The sequence below is a fragment of the Lichenostomus cassidix genome, chromosome 14 (assembly GCF_008360975.1).
Source record: "Lichenostomus cassidix isolate B80296 chromosome 14, HeHo_3.0, whole genome shotgun sequence".
NCBI classification, from domain to species: Eukaryota; Metazoa; Chordata; class Aves; order Passeriformes; family Meliphagidae; genus Lichenostomus; species Lichenostomus cassidix.
In genome coordinates, this window is record NC_139495.1 from 3072997 (window position 1) to 3088125 (window position 15129).

Below are 15129 nucleotides of genomic sequence, written 5' to 3' on the forward strand. Positions count from 1 at the left end.
AAGGGCAGAAAGATGGGAAGATGACTTATATCAGCCTCAGCTTTCTTTGCTCCCTCATCACCTGCTCAGTGCTCACTGATGATTTCCTTTTGCTCATTAGTAATGTGTTGAAGGTCAGGCCCAGCTTTCATTTAATAGTAAACAAACTGATTTTAGAGGGCAGAAAGAAGTCTTAGAGACCCAAAACATCTTTCTTATCTGCTTCTCTCTTCCATTCAGCTGCCAAAGAGGTGATTTGTGAATGGTACAATGATATACCGCTGAGGCAGAAACAGACCCTGTTGTTTACCAAAGCCTGAAGTCCGCATCCATTTTACTGAATTTCTGTTGGATTTGAGTTTATATACCAAAATTATTTATTTCAAAGCTCTGCTGCAGTGTCAGCAGCTGGCTTTAGACCCGACTGAAGCTGTATTTGATTGCTTTCTCAAAAAACATAGTCTCTGCTCCACAGTTTATGATATGGATGTGTATTTTTATCTCATGGAAAATAGGAGCCCCGCAGCTCATTTAGTGCTTACTGTTTACTGATATGAATCATTGGAGGACTGTTGCTGTTGCTGCTGTAAAAATAATAATAATAATAATAAAAACACTCTATGGAAGGAGAGCTACAAAGGCTTCAATAGAAAAATTGCGTTCTAGTAACACAGGCTGCTCTTCAGTAAAACAACATCATGTAAATGTGCCATTGTGTTCCAGAATGCTACACAAGTTCAGTGCCATGTGGGTTTTATAGAACAAATAATTTTTAAACTCCCAATTTAGGATGGAGATAGCAGCTCACCTGCTTAAAATGTATCCTTTTATTATCGGTCAATTGGAGGGGAATGTATTGGTTGTAATTTTTTACCCTATTCGAATAAAAGCCACATTTACAACTCAGTTTTTATAACCAATGTCCCATAATTGCAGCTGAAAAATGCTTCTTGGGTTATCAGTCCTTTCCAGAAGTTACACTCTTCTCCTTGGAAATGTTATCATGAGTGGTCTTTATGGAAAAGCACTGCAGACTCTAATGGTAAATGTTAAAGGCGCTTCATAAATCTGTGCACAAACTCAAGTGGCAGGTATGTTATTTCATACTGCAATCTGTAATGCAAGGAGGCTTCAAATTTCTCTACAGTGGATCTCACTGGGAGCTACAGTCCACGGAAGAAATCTGAGTACCATGGAAACAATTGCAAAACTCTGGTTTCAATGGAGGCAGAGTTTCATGCTGTCCATTTTAGGATGGGTTTTCCCTCAGCAGTGTCTTAGTTGTTCCCCCAAATTTGCTAAAAGTCTTTTCGTAAGCCTTGCTAGGAGCAAAGCTGGGCCAAGGTGGTGCTTTTGTGAAAATCCTGCTATCAGTGTAATATCTTTAAAGTCTGAGCTCTTCATGTTCCATAGAGTTATCAGACTTGCCTTGTAGACCACTGATATTTATCCATTGTTGGCCTAATCCTGCATTTCTTACCCAGAGTTAAGATTTAATGTTAAACCACACACACATAAACTCTCTGACGAGGTAGCTGTTGTGTAAATCACTCTGTTTTCTGTCTGCATGGACACTGATTTCATCATGCCTTCTCCATGACCTCTGCCTGCTCCCAGTTTTCCAGAGTGCTCACTGCCCTCCAGGCCAGCCTGCACTTCTTCCATCTCTCTCTGAGATGGGCAGAGGCAGCATTCACAGCTCCTGCAGCTCCTCGTGCTGGTGAGCATCCTCATCCCTTTGGACCCAGAGGTCCTGAAAGCAGATGAAAGATTAATGTAAATAATGAAGGGAGAGGATGCTGAAAGTGGTGGGAGGTCTCTCTGCAAAGCTGTTCTTTAAGGTGATTCCAGCGGGTTTTTTTTTTTTGAAAAAACAAAACTTAAAACTAAACCCCATGAAAACCCCTCAGCATCATGTTTGCCTGTTATTGTAGCCACACTGACTTTAAGAAAATTGTTTCTGATTGAGGCTGATGTAATTGAGGCCAAGTTAGGTTTGAGTGTGTGCATGTGTATAGATGTGTATAGGGAGATAGAGTCTTTGTTGATAGTCTTTAAGTTACTAGAATTGGATTTTTGGCAGCAGTTGTATCACTTTATTCCAACAAAGAGACAGCTTTTTACTATTTTGCTTACTTAGTTTTATTTTAGCAATGAAGAGCTGAAGGAAGCTCTCTACTTTAACATCCCTGTTAGTTTCCAGTCCATTTCTTGGCTATCCTGTTCAAACAGCAATCACAACTTCTCCTAAACACAGAACTTTTTCGGTTTAATTACATATAAATAGTTCTTGTGTTTTCAGTTTGACGAAAGCTGGTAGTAATGCTTGTCTTTTATAAGATTTGTTGAAACTACTGCAGATTGAAATTGGTGTGAGTGGGAGAACCAGGGTTTTTGAATATAAATTCTCAGTGTGTTCAGGATGTCTGTCTAAACAAGAGTACATAATCTACTGCTTTGTTGCTTAAGTATAAAACAGAGCTGGTGTTCTTTTCCATCCAGGGACTGCATCCAGCCTCTCCAGTTTACCTGGACATGCTCTTGCAGTTTTTTCAGGTCCAGACAAGCTCAGTGTTGTTCCTGCTGGCACAATCCAGCTGCATTTCCATTCTGGTCAGGTCAGTGTCCATCATTTCCAGGCAGAGAGCTTCAGCACTTTAGTCTGCAGACTCGCCTGCAGAGACTCAATTGCATGCTGGTGAGTGTTTCTGTGGACTCCAGTGAAGCATATGGTACAGCAGTCTGTTATCTTGAGTCTGATCCAGCCCTTGTATCAAATTATTGCCCACCAAGTAATAAAAATACAGTAAGTTTTCAAACCTGTTAAAGCTGAGATACCAGGACTTTGTACCAAGCCATTCATGAATAACTTCTTTTGAAACAGGGCTGGAGAGATTTCAAGAGGTCATCCTAAAAATGTACTGCCTAAAATCTGGATCACTTCCTGCCAAACCAGTCCCACTTGATGTGTGACCAGACTGCACTTAACTTCCAATAACAGAGCCTGTAACCTCTAGACAATCTGGTCCAAGGAGTAAATCCCCTTAATGATTATCAAACTTCCCTAATGTCTAACTTAAAACCTCCATGCTGCAGCCTTATTATGTACACAATGTAATTATGGTCTACGTGATTATACATACAAAATCCATCCAGTTATACATGCAAAATCCACCTGGTGATACGTGGGCAGCAGGCACCAGGCTGGCAGGAATCTCTCACATCTGCAGCATTGATACCTCCCAGGAAGACTCTGCTTCCTCCAGTGCCACCTGCAGTTCGTCCTTCTCAATCTCCAGCCTCATCTTTTGCAGCTCCCGAGTGTTCTCCCCTCCCTTCCTCAGCTGATTGATTAGATCCTTAATTTTCTCTAGGGAAGAAAACAGATATTTCATGTGATAGGTTTATTTCAGGACTATGAACTTTACCAAGTGCACCAGACAGATCCTTTGACTGGAAATAGCATGAAATGGTTTCAGTCACTTTATATCAGCTGCCCTTTCCTTTCATTGCTAAATATTATCCTGGATTTCTGAATGAGCCCTGCTGGCTGCATGTGTTCACAGAGGTGGAAGAATGAAGTCCACTAAATAAAGATAATTTTTTTCCCGGTTTTTATCCGGCCTTCCCTTCTCCCCTTTTCAGATGGTTGCTCTCACAAAATGGGCACAGGACACCACATCATCTCCCTGCAGCAGAGAGAGGCTCTCTGCCAGCTGATGGAGGCTGGAGCAAAGGGTTGGGGGACTGTAGCATCTTCTAAATGTTTACAGTGTCATCTTCCAGCCTCCTATAAGAGATCAATTTTTGTATTCACAGAAGTGTTAAAAAAAAAAAAAAAGGGAGCTCATATCCCTGAACAGCCAGGAGGGAGAAGGGATGCAAAGAGGGAGACTGAGAGGAGTTTGACTGACTTGCTTTGAACTGATTGCTGGAGATGAATCCTCTCCATGGAGGTTAAAGGCAATGTCATCTTCCCAGGGTAAAGCTGGCTGTTGTAAACAGCCCCCACAAGTGAATTTCAGTTGTGTACATTCCTTCTGGGAATTTACTTGCACCTGCAACTCTTTGCCCTTTTTTGCCATTCCTTTAGCATCTTACCAAAGGCTCTGTGCTTCTTGTCCAGAGCAGCACAAGCAGCATTGGCCTGGAAAAGTAAAGCCAAGCATTCACTGGACACAAGTTTTCTTCACACTTCACTTCTCTGCATGTCCTGCCAGCCAGTCACAGTTAAATTGGCAGCCATTCTAAAGACTGCCAGTGTTTCTCTTGGTCACTCTGAATGGATGATTAAAATGTTTATGAGGCTTTCTTTCCTCCCCATGAGGAATTTAACAAGATCACCCAGTTCCCATCAGTGTGATAGTCTTCCTTGCTCCTATGGTTATAATGATGCTGCTGTGAAACAAATGTTTTCCACTTCAGATGTTCCTTGTGCAGATGTGCTGTTGGTAATTGCCTGGGTTGATCAGTGTGACTCTTTCAAAGCAGATTCAGTTACAAACAAGATGTTATTCAAGACTATTTTAGACTCTGTTTAACTGCTTGTCATGAAGGGAAAGAATAAAGGTACATTTTTCTTTCCTAGGAGCTTTTAATCACAAATATTCTACATATCCTTATGATCCACACATGTGTTCAGATACCATGGTGACAAGCACACCACAGGAACCATAGAATAAAGAGCTGCTTCATTAAAGAAAGGGATGGGGAAACAGATTTTTTCAGCTCAGTAATGTAATGCTGTATGTGGGATTTTCGGCTCTTGGGATCTGTTCTAAAGCCAACTGCAGACATTGGCAGGTACCCAAGGACTTCAGTGGATTTGGAGCAGCCTTTGTGCCTATTTTAAGTAACATTTTTATTCAAATACCCCATAGTTGCACTACTATTTGTGCTCTTACACTAACACGAGCAAGAGTAGAAATACTAATTTAATGAAGGAGCTGGTGCTTAAACTGTGTTGTTTAGGTCTGCTTTGAGTTTGGTAGTTAATAACCAGTGGCCAACCCACTAGTACTGCAACACTGAAAAGTTCAAAGCAGGATATCATTATCCTTTAAAGGAAGATGAATACCTTGCCTTGCAGTAAAGGAGGGCTTTTGCTTTAGCTGTACTCTTGTTTCTGGAAGTCAGCTAATGAGCTTATGAGAAGCATGCTGTGTGCTCCCAGGAATTAGCTGTGGCTCTCATCTGGGTTTTCTCTTGATGTGAGAAGTCTTAGCCTTGCTTCTCGTGGTCATACAGATTGCTTGACGTTTAATAGAGAGACCTTAAGAAATGAGGGGCTGGATCAAAGCTGAGCTCAGTTAACAGAGAGACTGGTACCAGCTCTTAGATCTTGGTGGTCAGGCTGAGTACACTCCTGGGTAGCTGGATTTCCTGCCTTCTCCAGTCAACAGTGAGTTCTTCCTTTTCATTCTGAAGCCTCTGCTTAGTTTTCTCCATGTTGGCAATCCAGGCTTGGACAGATCCCACTGTCTCCTCTGCTTCTGGAGCCTCACAGCCAACTTAGTCCTGAAGGAAGGATGGCAGAAATATCCTGGTGAGTAGTTCATGGAGTTGAGGAGTGGTGGAATCAGCAGCCCTCATCACCTAGAGCACTATCACTGTTTTCACCATGGAAAAAGTGGCATGCTGGCAGCAGTCTCAGAAAACAGACTGGAAAAAGCTTTGGTGCTTGCTTTATCCTTAGGAAATTATAGTGGTTTTTGTAGGGCTAATGGAAGAGCAAAGTCCTGCTAAAATTAAAAAGGCTAACCAAATAAAAGCCTCTGTCAGAAAGGTTTGTTTTCTGTTGTCACTGTACCAACAGTGTTAGGTCTCAATAGTCTCTGTTATTGCAAGTATTATTTTCCTTCTCTTGGCTGGAGCCCTTTACTTTCTCTTACCAAATTACATCCCAACAGATCACATCCATAAGCTGTGACTCAGCAGCCAAACTAAATAATGAGACTGCCTTAAGCCCCAGACTCCCTGAAAGCTGAGTTCTCACTTGGTTTTCTCCAGCTCTTTGGTTCTATCAATGGCATCAATCCTTTATTTGGTCCTCCAGACTGCGACTTCAGTATTCAGTTTAGAGACCAGGCTCCGGAGTTTGCGTTCCTCCTCTTCCTCCAGTTGATCTTTCATTAGGTCCAAATCCTGCTTGGTATTGTCTAAGCTCCCACAGGACTCAAGGCAACACAAGCTCTGCTTGAACCACTTAGTTCTGGACAATCTAGAAACATCTCAGCCTTCAAAATACTTTTCTGTTCAGGAGCCAAGTATTTTTTTCCTTACCTGGTTTTTGCTGTATTGCAGTGAATTGAATTGAGCTCAAACAACTGAAAACAGAACTTGGCTTGTCACCATCACTGTTTTCTCTCAAACAGTGTTTCAAAGAATTATGACAGTAAACCCATTTGGTGATTGTTCTGAGCACAGAATCCTTGCCAGACTGGTGATATACAGGTGCATCTCTAGAATTACTCTTTGGAGATAAGTAAAAGTTTCCAAGACACAGGTGTCAGACAGGGAGATGAAATATTGATATATTTTGAGCCAGACATGTGTGATCTGTGCAAACAAACTGCTGCACAATCCACTGAATGGGCAGTGGACTGAGAGTCAGGAGGTTGAGTGTGTTTTGCTCTCCTGCCAACTCATGGCAGACCGTACAGGGCTCATGTCCCTCACATCCCCTCCAAGATCAGCTGGTGAAAAGCCCAGAGACTAACTTGGATGGGAAAGTTCTCCTTTGTGAGAGCTAACACAAAAGATTTGTTACTCTGAAGTGGGCAATGTTCAAAGGAACAGGCAGTGTATGACCCATGACAGCAGCAGCCTCTGCAGGCAGCTGGTGTTCCCCAGCACCTTGGGCTCCTCATCCAGCTGCCTCCTCAAGTCATCTGCTTGTGAGGTGAGAGAAGTCTTCAGTGGACAGTCTGGCTAAGCCTGCTCTGAGCTTCCTGGTGCTCCCAACTCAGCTGGCTGGTTTTGGCTGAGCAAAAACTGCATACAGAAGCTGGAGAAGAACTAATTCAATCTGACTGGAGTGAGAGAGAAGGATTGGGCAGATGTGCAAGAGGAGACAGGGCAGGGTTGCCAGAGCTGGATGAAATGTAGGGGAAGAGGAGGATCCGAGGGAGATAACATTGCACAAAGCTGTCAAGGAATTTACCTTGGAGCCTGATGGCTTTATTTTCAGCTTGGCTCTCCTCCACCACAGCCAGCTGGGCATTGGCCTCAGCCAGGTTATCTTCCAGCCGGTGAACATGAGCATAGGAGTTCAGCTGGAAGAGAGAGGTCAGTCATATGATGCTGAGTAAGGCTTCAAGGGCCAAGATATCCTCCCTCCCCAGCAAACTCAGTTTATTCCAGTTGGTAATTGCACTGGAATGACTGTAGTAGCCCGGGGGAGTGCGAAGTGTGCTGACCTTTGTGAGGGAGATGCCTGCTCCATCAGCCAGGATGGGCAATGTTCAGCATCAGCTGCCAACAGCTGCTTCCTGGCATCAGCAGCTCCCACTGGAGAGCTGGATTCTGCCTTGCTGGTGCCTGCACTTGTGGCTGCATTGGTTTCGTGAGGAATTCCCTGCTGGTCTCTCCCCCTGCCTTTCTGCAGAGTCCATGCTCACACTGAGCTTAGCCATTTCTGCTCTCATGAGCTGTTTGTCCATCTCCAGCTTTGCTGTCACTCTGGGGCTTCTCCATGAGTTCTGCCATCTCAGCCATGGCAACTGTGTTCTTCCTGTGGCTCTGTCATGCTTGAACTGTCCTTGCTGCTTTTGGTGCCACTGGACAAGCTCCTCTAACTGTTTTCCCACTTGCAAGGGAAGTCTTATGTCTAACAACATAGGTGTCTAACATCCTATCTCCTGATATGGATGAGAATTTAATTAGCTCACATTTCTAAAGTGAATTGAAATGGAAATGTTCCTTATTATTGATGATATCATTTTTATTAGTCACTAGAACATATTCAGAGCATTCTATTAAAATGTAACCTCAGCTTGCAGGTCATCTTCCAGGTGTTCACTATCTGGAGTGCCTGGAGTACACACACAAGCACAGTGATGTCTGTGAGCAGGAGATGTGAGAGAAATTTGTGGGAATATGAACAAGAATCTTAATTGCTTCACTCCCTTCTCTATATGTTTGTCAGCTTAACTGAATTTTATTTCCTGGGAGAGATCTACAGCTGGGAATACTGAGCCAAGAAAGCAGGAATGCCTGGCCAGGTGTCTCAGCAGACAGCTGATGTTATCTGCAGCATGGTTGGCTTCCTGTAGGATGTTGGAATTTGGCCTTCAGGAATATAATCAAGCTGATTTGGTTACTTGAGGGAAATAGAGGCTTGTTCATAGAAATAGCTGCAATCTAGGTCTGTGGGTCATGTTTTTGTTGAAATGCTGAGTGTTTAGTTAAATATTTGAGCACTGAAATACTTGGATAAAATAAATATTTGAATTCAGAATGGTAACACTGCACATCCTGTGAACTGTGGCCTCATTTCTTGTTTGATTTACCACCTTTCTTTCCAGAGTGAGAAGGACAGAGCTTTGGAGGACAGTAGAGTCCATGGAAAGGTCTATCAGACATCTTTGTCTGAGGAGGATCACCTTTCTCCTGGTCAGAGCAGCATGGCAGGAGATCTTCAGTGAGCACCCAGTTCCCCAGACTTCACAGTGGGGTTTCCAGTGAGTGGATAATACACAAGACAAGCTGGATTCAGAGCTGGCTGAGCTGTTCAGTCACTGGCTAAAAGGCAAATGTTTCCAAGCCCAGGGGTTTCACAGACTCATTGAGAAGTCAGAATCTGCTGTAGAAAAAACATCAGCATCTGCCTGGGGAAAAATAAATAGTAGATCTCAGCTGGTTCTGTTATTTAAGGATTTAAGAGTAATAGGCTCTAGACTCCATTTAAACCATAGGTTTAAAGGGCTGTATTAATTTTTTATGCCAACTGAGTCTTACCAAAAAGTCAAAGCTGCACAATTTGCTGCCTGTTTTGGGGTGGCAAAGGTAGGATGTTACAGCAAAGGAATTTAGCCAAATTAGGGTTTCTGCTCTGTAGAGAACAGCTGAGATTCAGTGTCCTGTCTCCTTAGTGGGACTGGCAGGGCACTTAAGTCCCTTTTTCTTTTGTGGAAGCTCCTCTTACTCCATCATTAACTGGTCTGCACAGAAAGGCTCAAGCAGCCTGGGAAGCTGAGGCTGTTTGCAGCTCTGAAGGACTAAAACACTTAATTTTTCTTCTGTCACTTAAGTGTCTCGGTGGCTTTGCTCTGAAGTACAAGGATCTTGTATTCCCTGGGGAGAATTTGAATTAGCAAAGCTTGCCAGTATGTATTAATGACTGTACACATTGCCTTTGCTACTTAGCTCATTAACTAGGTAAATTAGTGGTTTGGATAATACAGAGCTGGATATTTGTATTCCAGGAAGTTAATTTCTAAGGGGAGGTTTCTCAGAGCAGTGCTGGCAGACCCATCACTGAAGTAGTCAATAGTGACACTAAAATAAAGTTCTAATTTGTGATAATATTTTGCAATTCTAAAACAGTTTTTATCTGAGGATCAGAAGGCCTTACATAAACATGAATCATTTAAGCCTCATAACTTCCCGGTGATTATACATATTTTATATGTGGGTGAGTGTGGAAGATGAATTACAAATATCAGACAATGAGTCAGAGAAAGACTTAGGAAACAAAATCTTGTATTTCTGATTCTGCCTGCCTAAATTACTGAACTGCACTTGTGCTTGTCATTGGGTTAATGCTGAAGAGATCAGGGTATGACTGTGGATTTTCCCACTGAATTTATGGTCCAGGGACTTTTCAGTCTGATGCTGATGCTGTCAGAACTGTGACGTAGCACAGCTGCACCCAGTAGGATTTTGTACCCTGGGAAATTCCATTCCACCTGACACATTAAACCATGAAAATTCCTAAGAACATCTTCCAAGTTTGGTTCATTTCATCTTATTTAGGTTGGCAGTTGTCATTTTGAGGTCATGCTCTGCATTTGTGAAAAAGGACTTTGTAACAAAAATCATAGAACCACAGAATCATGGAATGATTGGGGTGGAAGGGACTTTTCCAAGAAGGGAGAGGCCAAGACTAGTGCACAGAGATTGGTGAGAAGCTAAACCCTGCCCTGACAACAGACTGAAAACCCAAAAAATTAATTTGAGGTGCTTCTGGAGAGCAGCACGAGCTCCATGTGTGGTTTTCAATGGGCCCACAGGAGCTCAGTCCAGCAGTGACTTGTGCTGAAGCATCCTCAGAATTCACAGAGCTCTTTTGGGCAGTGGCACAAGTGGGCAACACCTCACTGTGCTGCCATGAGTTAATACCTAGAAAAACACAGCCCCTTCCTGTTTGTGCAGCATACTGGAGTCTCACAGCATTGAGGCAAGTAGACAGTGGAGTTTTTTTCCTTTCTGCAGACCGGGAGAATGAGAATGGGAGAGAATAAAGAAAAATGAAATGGTTATTTCTGCCTGATGAACTCCCTCCAAAGCTCTCTTCTCCTTTTGGCATTAAGTGACTGAGTCATTCTGAGCAGAGATCTAAGTTTGAACCCTGTGGTCTAATGCCTGCAGACAGGAAAAGGTTTTTGTGGATCACACAAGCCGTTAGCAGCAGCAGGACAAAATGTCACTGGAAACTTGTGCTTCTTCAGAAGGAATCTGAGATTCAGTTAATAAATTCTGAGGCATATGAGGCATCTGTGAGTTTAACATCCTGTGGAAGTTAACACTGACTTCAGAAGGAGCAGCAGACAGCCACATGGCTGCTCCAGTGCAGATTTAAAACTTCTCCAGTTACATTAAATAAAAAACAATTCAGGTGCAGGAGAGGGAGAAGCATTCCCCAAGGCTGGATGGAAAGGAATTACATGGCTGCAGAGGGAGATATGTTATAAGCAGAGGCCTACCAGCATCATTATGTAAAAGTGGATCTAATTAATAAAGAATGTCAAGGAAATGCAATGTCTTTATGTAGAGAGATCCCTAAAAATTGCAGTGAAATGACTGTTGCTATCAGGTGGGAGGGTGAAGTGAATAATTAAATCCATCCCAGGTTGTATGAGATGCTGGAAGACAATATAAGAAACCGTGGGGGAGATGAGCTGAGTAAATCTGAGCATCCCAAAAGGTGCTCTGAGTGAAAGAGCTGTAATGGTTGGCTGGGTTCATTTCCCTGAAGAATAAGGCAGAAAAAAACCTCTTGTTATGCTTCATATCTACTTTTCCTTCTTGGTTTTAGCCAGGGTATTCTCCAGCCCTTCCAAGTGCCATTTCAAATGGCTGAGCTGATCCTCCAGCATCCACTTGCTGGCCCTCCTGTCAGCTCCTTCACATCCAGGAGCTGCCTCAGGAGGCCCATCCTTCCTTTCATCATTTGGGCCAAGCATTCCTCAGCATCCAACAAGTTCTCTTGAAGGGAAGAAGGGTTGAAAATCCAGTGTTCATCCTATGAAAGGCTGCTGTAAGATTCCCTTAACATACCTGTATTGTAGTTGATCTCTGTGACTCAGGCCGCAGCTTCTTGAAGTTAAGCATCAAAAAATCTGTTTGCACTCACATAGGTCCCTAAAGAAGAGTTTGCACTTCAAAAAGATGCCACCCCAACTTGCTGTGGCTCGTCCTGAGCATCAGTGGTGGACCAGGAACAGACCCTGGGACTTGTGAGAGCAGCTCCTTTGCTTTAACCACGAGGCCTTTCAGTCTCCTTTGTTATCTAAGGACTTTAATTGAGTTCCAGTCAGGCTGCCTGTGAAGCTCGTGCATCATCCCCATGTGCTCTTTATTCATTTCCTATTCTGCAAGGGAGCCTCTTGTGAGTCACCTGAGGGAGCCAATGGCCTGCCTGGATGAATCCTGAGCCTTTAACTATCCCCCAAGGAAAACAGCACTTGGATGGGGAGGTCATCCTTCTCCTGGCTGAAGGTGGCTTGTCAGCTCCTCTTTCGTGTGTCCTCTGAGCTCCCAAGTCTTTGACATGATGCTTCTCACCTTCCATTCCTTCAGTTACATTTCCTCCTCCTGCTGGGCCACATTCAGCAGCAGCTTCACCTGGAATTATGGAGTTCAAGCAGTGAAATTCCCCAAACAAGCCTTTTCTACTATAATGGTCCCTGAAAGCCCTGAGGTGGTCATTTTATTATCAGATCCTAGTAGGTTTTGCATACCAGTGGGAAGCCTGGTGTTTCCTGAAATGCCTGTTTAGTGCAAAGTTTCATATCTCTGGTGTGAGTAATGCAGCTCCTAGAAAAGGTTGTTATGGAGCACAGGAGCAGATCTGTGTGCCAGCACAGAAGTCAGGACTGTATGCCAAATTCTGAACTGATATAAATGCAGAATGATTTTTATCATGATCTAGATTCACACCAGTCCAAATGGGACCAGAACCCTTTGAAAGCTTTTACTTTCTAAGGCTGTGGAGGCTCATTTGGCTCACATTGGAGTTGGGAAGGTGTGTCCCAAGATAAAGAAGCCAGATTTTTGTTCACCTATATGTGGAATATTTGCTTTAAATTTTTTGTTCCACTTAAACTTGTATATCTCGGTCAGCACTTTCTTTCCTCTCTTATCAGAAACCAAACTGATTTATCCATTGTGAGACTAAGTGAAGAGAGCTGGAGCTCTCACACGGCCTTTGTGATGGCAATGTGGTCCTGCTTAAGAGAAGTGAAGCAAACTGCTTTGTTGCAGCTTTTGAATGTTAATGAATAGTGAAATCTTGTATTTCCATGCTCATATCCTCACCCCCTCTCTGTTCTGGTTTGAGAAGTGGGAAGTCCAGGCCTTGAATTTCGAAGACATTCTCTTTCCACTCCCTAGAGGCAGCAGGCTTAGACTCAGATTTCAGGATTTTCTCCATTTACTAACTTTTCTGGCATTGATTTGGAAAGAAATCATTCAGGCCCCTTGCCCTATCAATAATTAACAAGAAAGTCACTGACTTGCTCCGTGTCTCTAAGTGAACATGGCTGTTATTTTTTCTCCCAGCCCTTATCTTTCCTGCCCAGACATCCCAAGGTTCTCAGTGCCTGTAATTGCCACTGTTTAATTCTGCAGAACAGGACAACCTCAGTTTATTTCCCTCAGCCTAATGTTTGATTTCTCCCAGAAAAGCAGCTACAGAAACTTGTGGCCATTTCTCTGAATTGCCATCAGGCCAAGCCTGTGGCAAACAGAACATGTGGGGCTTAGAAACAACTAAAAGGATGGAGGTTTTGTCCTTAATAAAACCAAAATATACCTTGTGCTGTCCTGTGACAGAAAATGCACATTTAATAGTAATGAAAAAAATAATACTAGTAATCTTGTGGCTGTTGGCTTTAAAGTAATATTGAAGCAGTAATCTCCATCCAAAAATTGAAATCCAAGGATAGAGTAGGTTGGAGGAGTGATGAATATTGTGTAATTATTATAAAAGTTGGGAAATGCAGATTTTAGGTTCTTGGAAAGAACAGAATGCTCCCTTCTACATGGTTGTTACAACAGCTACTTTCATTATGTTATGAGAAAAACATATGTGCAAAATTAATGATGCATGCTGCTAATATTAGATGACTACAACAATCTCTCTCCATTTTACTTTCCAGTCTTAAATTGGATAAATGATCAGTTAGTAGGATTTTTGCCTGACTAAGGAATAGTAAAGAGCAAGTGAGATTTATCACATAGCTGAAGGTGCACTTCATTTGCATTTTATTAACTGAACTGTCTGATTAAAAGTCAGTTTCAGGAGCGTGTGTAAGAGAGAACATTATATGCATGAGGAAGTGGGTTGCTGTAGAAACTCAAACTCTGCAGCTCTATCTACACCAAAGGCATCCTGAGTCATAACTGCCATCAGTTTAGTCAGCCCAGTTTGGTAAGGGCAAACGGTATCCTTTCATATCCAATTCTGCACTCCTTCTCCCCCAGGTCAGGAGAGCCAAGCAGCAACTCTGGTGCCTTCTTATTGTCCAGAAACCCTGGAGAGATTAAGCTGAGACTTAGATTTTGGTATCTAACGTGGAAAGGCAGATATAATGATGTAAGAACTCAGGTAGCAGCAGTGCAGAATCCTCATCACTGCCTAAGATCTTCTCCGGTGTAGTTTCAGCCCCACAGGCACTGAAATACTGCTGTAAGGAAATTTGTGGATATTCCTACTTGTGAAAGTTCTTGGAAGAAGGAGAAGCAATGGAAGGAGGTATTTCTACCCACTCCCTCTGTGATTTCCCATCAGGGACAGGGTCTCTGCACAGGATGCAGACCTCTGACATGTGCAAGTGGAAGATGTGCATTCAGTAATGGTGTTGGAATTCAAACAACATGAATAACTGCCTGTTTGTAGCACATTTGTTTGCTGTTCACTGCTTTCCCTTACTTGCCCTTCCACTTTATTATATATGTCATAGGTGAAAACTTAGGTTGCTCTTCTCCCTATGCAACTCCCTGTTTCTGTGGTTATCCTGCAAAAAAAAAAAAAAAGGGTCACAGAAGGCAATACAGCCCAATAAAAAATGGTGCCAATTTGTCTAGTTCCAGGTTGTGTATTTCCTAATTCTTTGTGCTTCTCTCACAAGATGAGAGGTTTATTAGACATCCTGTCTCTGGCCCTGACGCTCTCTCAGCCTAACATTCCCTTGGGCACAAGGTAACCTGTGAAGTGATGACCAAACCTCTTTCATTCCTGAATGAGGATCTGCTCAGCCAGCCCCAGCTTGTGCAGAAGGCACTGTGTGCTTTGCCTGAGGATTGCTGTACCAGACTGTTTGAATCCATTTGGAGCAATGCAGTGGGTGAAATGCAGGGATGTGCTGTGCAAAGCAGCCAGCAGTTAGTCCAGCTGCTCCTGGAATGAGGCAAAGAGGAGTGAAGTGAAAGAGCCAGCAGGAGTTATCAAGGCTGGAGAGAGAAAACCTTCTGGGTTATAAAGTCATTTGCATTTCCCAAATGGAATCACAGCCCCATATCAACTGGCATTAGCTTTGACAGAACAGACAAGAAACACAAGCCTTCCCCTATAATGTATTTCCCATCTTCATTTGTGACTTTCAAGGCAAAATACTAACAGGATTCTTTGGAGCTTTCCTGTCCTGTTTCTAGCACACCTGGGAGTTAATGGAAGTGCTGTGACAGCAGCCTCAGAAAGAAACATCA

General features: G+C 43.0%; 1 long non-coding RNA gene across 1 annotated transcript in view; it reads left to right on the forward strand.

The window, feature by feature from the left end:
- LOC146430655 (uncharacterized) overlaps positions 1 to 15129 on the forward strand; it is a 31651-nt gene that overhangs the window by 985 nt on the left and 15537 nt on the right. The gene's annotated exons all lie outside the window — the stretch shown is intronic.